This window comes from Charadrius vociferus, unplaced genomic scaffold, assembly GCF_000708025.1.
Source record: "Charadrius vociferus isolate BGI_N301 unplaced genomic scaffold, ASM70802v2 scaffold473, whole genome shotgun sequence".
NCBI classification, from domain to species: Eukaryota; Metazoa; Chordata; class Aves; order Charadriiformes; family Charadriidae; genus Charadrius; species Charadrius vociferus.
The window spans coordinates 1,349,796-1,356,226 of NW_009647444.1; positions in this window are offsets into that span (position 1 = coordinate 1,349,796).

Genomic DNA, 6,431 nt, shown 5'->3' on the forward strand with positions numbered 1-6,431 from the left:
TAGTTTTGGTGCTGGACAGCTTGGGCGATTCTGATACTGCAACAAGGCACTTTCTTTCTGAGTTCACTCTTTTAATACATGTTTAATATTTGAAAGAAATTAGATACTTTTCCATAAGGTTGTGGATAGGATTGTTTACACACGCCTAAATTATTTTGCTATGAATATTTTTGCACAACCATCTAATCTTTAAAATGCGGGCAAGTACTACAAATTACAGCTCCTCAGTATATACTCATGAAGTACTTTCCTCCTGGTTTAGAAGGTCTGAAGGGTAAGTAAGGAGCTGAGAAGCTTTGTTATTCATAATTTCTACTACCCTGAGTAAATCTGTAACATGGACACTACAGAGTTACAGAAGAACCTTTTTATAATGAACAATAGGGCAATACCATGTCCAATTAAAAACTTTGCAGACAGATGTAAAACGAAACGAGCAATCTGAGGGGTGAGGGGGATACCGGTGACACAGATACAGGATTAGTGGGCCCCCAGATTTGCTGTTCACACTCAGGAAAGATCCGCGTCAGCAGTTCTCTGCAAGGATCAGCTCAAAGTTCACCAGCATTCAAAAAGAGTGCTAGGTGCTATTAGGAAAGGCTTTACAATGCAATAGAAAATACGATTGTGATACTGTAAAAATCCATGGAACAATTCCACCTCACATATGTGTGTTGGTCTCTCATCAAAGGGTTCAACAGAGCCAGAAATGTTACTGAGAATGCTAATAAAGGATGATGGCATGTGCAAATGTATTTTACTTTCTCAGCTTGGAAAAGAGAGAACAAGAGGCAAAATGAGCAAAGTGTGCTCTTCATGACCAGTGTGGAGAAGATGAATAGGGACTGCTTGTTTACAGTTTCTCCAAAGAGAAAAGGAAGCAGACATTAGCTAAAATTATCTGGCAGCACTTTTAAAGGAAAAGGAAAAGTACTTCTTTAGTGCAATACAGAAATAAATGTGGAATGAAATGCTACTCATCCAGTGCTATGAAAACGCACAGTACACAGAGGTCCAATGAGAAATTAGAGGAATGAACGATATAAAAGTTCATCAAAATCTGCAAACCGCCAGGCACACTTCACAGGTACTTATCAGTGACCTTATGTTTTCTCCCTTTCCTCCTGTACCACAAGTTTTGTTTCTCTTTGTTAAGAATGTACTTAAAAATCAGGGGCTGAGATACTTTGATTTCAAAGTGGAAAGGGAACAAACAGCAGCATTTGTTGGTGATGGTGTCTTGGAAAAAATTGTCAAAGTGTACATGCAGCTTCTTCCAACTGTGGGGAAGCAAATGAAAATCATTAAACTTCAGGACTGCAAAGTTAGTAGATTTTATTATACTTCTCTCTATTTTGTCTATAAAGGTGGACATGTGTGAATGTCTGTGTGTGCCCAGGAATTACATTCTGAGGAGCATATTAGGTCTCTCTACTTGAAAGGAGAGGAATTATTGTGAATCTGCTGGAGTTTGGGATATGGTTTGGATGTGGTGTCAGGTGATGTTTGTAGACTGTATTCACCCACAGTTTAGGGAACAGAAGATGCAAGAGTTGTTGCTAGTCCAATTTGAGGTTCAGAGCTACTGAAACAAGACGTTTAGGATATGAAAGAAAATGAGTTCTATTACGAAGAGTGTAAAAAGCCGGTGAAAACTGACAGTCTATCTGCCTAAGCAGGAAAGTGAGTAGAGGAGGAAAACTGTTGCAATAGTATTGCAAGGCATGTAATTATCACTGAAATGGTTTTCCAGAGGACAACAGAAAAATCATGACTGGATAGTGTATTGACGTGATGACAAATCGATAGTGTTGAAATTTTCTGGGAAACTATTGTTTTCTTAATCTTTCAGTTCTAGATGAGGCTTCAGTTTTTGGAGCCCTGCAGTAATGTTCTCATTCTTTAAAAAGGGTTTTTTAAAAAAGTGTGTGTGTGCATGTGTTTTGAAGGGAGGGGGTGGGAAGGGAATGTTGCTGGAAAGCAGCCCGCCCATCTGAGCTCCATCCCAGAAACAAACTTACTGCAATGGGAATATGGGGCTTCAGTGCTGTGTGGAGCAACTGGAGAGCAGAGGCATTCCAAAGTCAAGCGACAGGGGGAACATCTGAGCAAAGCGCTGGACATGACATGTGCTGCTTGGAGAATGCGGAGAAAAGAGCATGTCCTTTCTGTGAGTGGTGGGACGGGTACAGCCATCCAGACCAGTAGACTTTTGGCACTTTGTGAGACAGCTGAGCACTGTATGAACAAAAGAAGGGCAACACAGTTGGCACCATGAGCTCTTCCCTCCCTGCTTGTATTTCCACCCTGCTGGTCTTGACCTAACTGGGAAAGACTCTCTGTGCTAGGTTGAGGCAGTTATTTTAAGCAATGTCACCTCTGCTATCGGCTCTCTCAAGAGTTAGCTTGCTCTTCTGCCTCTTTGCACCCTTGTTTTCAAAGAGAAATTGTGGTTTTTGCACTAGATGATGATACACCCCTAAAATTTCAGGGGAAGTCAAAGTGTCATCAGTCGGACAGAGGCACTCAGTGTCAGTAAGCACACTGGGTTTGCAAGGTGTGTTTTCTCAGGTGGGAATGTGGTAATGCTCGATGCCCTCAGAGTACCTCCATGTGACTGCCACGGCTACCCAAACAGAGAATTGGCTCTGACTGCCCAAGGTGACTTGCACTGCTCTTCATCTGAGGCAGTGCGATGTGTGACCAGCCCAAGAAGAAGACAGCACTAAGGTAAGCAGCGATAGAGGTATGAGGACAAAGGCCTTTCCAAGAAAGGGCAGGCTGGTCACAATGCGGTCTGAGCATTATCAGCCGCTCTCGCAGTTGACACTCTATGGATGACGGCTGTTGGGTATCCCACAGCTGTGCCACAAAATCAAAAACCAATTCCATTCCAGTTGCATTGCAAAGCCACAGGCAATGTAGCTGCACAAAGATGGATAAATAGCAGTTTTATACTGGCTGGACAACCACGACCAGGAGCTGGTGATATTAAATAAAACCATTTTAAGGCAAGCAGTAAAAGGCAAGCTCATGAAAGTGAAAAGAAAACCTTGAACTGGGTTCTCCGTGTGTTTTGTGTGTGCATGAGCTGTTGGGTAGCTGGACAATGCAAGACAGGGATTGTGTCCTAATTCAGTGAGGGATATATCTGGGAAAGTTGATATCTCAGGGCAGTTGCTGTGCATCTTGTGCAGCACGTGGATGACATACAGCAGCATTGCCAGGAAGACAAGCTGAGGTTAAGGCAGGTCTTCCTAGACCAGCACTTGTGTTTACTAAAACCAGAGCTCAACCAGCCTTCGTGGAGCCACTATAGGAGGAACTAGGAAGCTTGCAAAGAGCAAACATTGTGATAGCAGTGAGGCTACCAAAAGCATCAGTAGCTAGTGTGTGTGATAACTGCAAGTAAAGGTAAAATCTGTATTGCTTTAATACCTGAATTTGTGAAGCCCATCTATGGCACTAAGTAGGAAATTAATACTCAGATGACATTGTATATATGGGTCTGTCTTAGTGCTAGGGAGTATTTACAAGGATTTGGCGAAAGTAATGGGCAACCCAGAACTGATGTCATTGACCTGGGAATTCCTGGGAAGGGAAGTTAATTTTCAGAAGGAGCACTTGTGTACCACATTTTTGTCACAGAGGTCTTGAAGGAAGTATTCATTTTCACCAAGTTTGTTTCTTTAGGTGAAACAAAGGTCAAGTTTTCGTGACTGTCTATACGATTGTCCGGTATATGTGAGAGAATTGTGGTGTACACGACTGTAGAGGCTCATACAATTAGTTTCTGTGAGACATCCAAAAAGTACTTAGTAAACCACAGTCTGTTTAGTCAGATCTGTGAGCTGACTATGGTTGGATCAAATAAGAATATATCAAGTCTTGCATTAAAATTGCCTTTTTTTTCTGAGTGCAAATGGTTCAAAAAGAGGACTTTGAGACCTTTCTTCTTCAGTTACTTACTTTTTGGTGGTTTGCTCAAAGCTTGGTACTGAATTTCACCCCCTTACAGGCTAAAAATCATATTTCATCACGAGGAAAGTTGTAGCATTCTCTAGCATCTGGCAGACTATGTCAAAACATGAGTGTAAGATGCAGGCTCTGTAGAGCCTGTCCCTATGAGTACGGTCTGAGGTCCCATCTGCACTCATTTTTGGGGAAATAGGGACTTTATTGTGCCACCTCTAATTAGCCTGAGATCTAGTAGCAGAAATTGTAGAACAAAGAGTCATACTGGTCACTTTGCCTAAGCTGTGATACTTGAAGAAATGATGCTTGAAAGCATATCATGTCCAGTATGTGGCAGGAAGGTGGGTGCCTTACCTGCCTGGCACTGCAAGGGACAAAGAAATGGATTCAATCCAAAGCAGAGACACTGAAATAAATATACTTCATTATAATAAACCAGGCAACTAGCCATAATATCTGAGACATTAAAGTTTTTTCCTTCATGTGTTCAGATGTAAAATTATGAGGAGTCCCTCTGGTAAGAAAGAAATGAGCTGATTCTGTGACTCAGGGAGGAGAAAACTAGCAGCTACATCTTTGTCTCGGGGAGAGAAAGATGTCATGTACATCATGTTTGAGGAACTACAGTTCTTTGTGTGTGTTTTAGCTAAACAGTCATTTTTTAATCCTGTATAATTACAGCTTCAGGAAGTCTTGCATGTCCGGTTCATAAAGTAGTCATGTCAGCAGTTTTAGCTTGGGTTTTCAGCCTGTTTCAGGGCATGTTCCCCAAAACCCAGCTTCTTTTAAAGTCTTTTGCCTAGGAGATAGAAGCTTGTCCCAACAAACTATCACCAGTCATGGGCCAGGGTGTGCAAAATGTTGGGTTTACATTATCTCTCTTAAAATGGACTCATACTCACTCTTTCAGTGACATTGCTTGAATTTTAACAAGTGCTTTTTTGTTTGCTTCCTTACTTTTAGGCAGGACTCAAACATAGCTAATGGCTTCGTGGTGGCAGAGCGGGCAGAGGGGGTACAGGCAGTATGAACTAGGATCGCACTGGTAGGTTCAGCAAAGAAGTCAAGAAGAAAAGGCAGCAAAAATCAAATTTCCACCGTTCCAACAAGGATATGCCCTGCAAGAACAGCTCTTAGCCTGGAACCTCGTATGAATTTCTTGCACCAGGTCTTGCCACACCACATTCAGCTTTTTGCTCCAGGCTGCCCATGCTTGCCACAGGCAAGTTTTATTGCAGCAATAGGCAGAGCTCAGCTGAAATCCCACTCAGCAAGCCATCCCGTGTGGACGTGCCTCCACCCAAAGACTGAAATGAGACCTGCGCAGGTCTCATCAGTTTACTGATTTTGGGAAAACGAAGATAGCCTCCAGTTTTCATCGCCGTGTGCAGAGGGGGATCAATGACAAATGGCAGCACTTGCAGAGAACGGTCTGAGCTCAGCTGCAACGTAAACACTTCAGCTAAAGCAAAGAGATATATGCCATGATGGGACATAGCTGTGGCAAAATGATACCAATTACCTTTCCCTCCCAGCTCCAACAGAAAATGGCTCCCTGTATTTCAGACACATCTGCCTCTTGCTCAAAGATACTACTCTCCTGGTGCAGTTGTTAAAACTATATGCTAAGGTATGTCTATTGAATAAATGCCAAAAAGTTGCATTATTGAATGATTAAAAGACTGTTTAATCATTAGGTCAGTAGATCTGCTTTTATACATTTCTTATCTTCTGTAATTCCTTCTCCTTTTGGTAATAATTAGCAGGTACACATTAATCCTGTGCATGACCCCTATCGATAACTTTTGGGTGTACTTTTAAAAGTAGCTCTACAGAGCATACCTGGAATGTCTCCTGGATTAAAGTCCCTCTGCTGCCAGTCATAAGTCGCCTCCTTAGAAAACACTGCGTGTGCTTGCAAAGCGTGAAACAGGATCACTTTTGCTCATGAACTGGACTATTGTAGAAGGAATGTGTCCGGAGATAGTCTGTGATGCTGTGAAAATGAGGGCACCAGGCAGTGACCATCAGATCACGAGTAGATGGTAAAAGCTTGTGTAACATTAAATGTGGATGACTCTAGCTTGTTAGCCTTTCATTTCCCCACGCACCTTCTCCACGGCCCTGGTAGGTATAACTGCATCTGTAGCTGCACTGCAATAGGGCAGTTTCTGTGCAGGTGGTAGAAAATTGAGTTTTTGCAGGGAAATCCCTATCATAATATAGAACAGGATGTTGATTTTTTTAATACCTCTTCTCTGTACATTTTCTGTTAAAAAGGAAAAAAGCAGTAAGTGGCATCCGAAGTTCTGGTCTAAAAGGCTCAGACTGTTCGGCAAAGAAACCAGGGCTGGTTGTCTTCCTCACTCAGGTCACACACTGACCTACGCAGGTGGTGAATGGGGTTGTCCTCTGAGAGCCTGTTGCTGCAGAAGTTGGTACATGCATATGGTGGA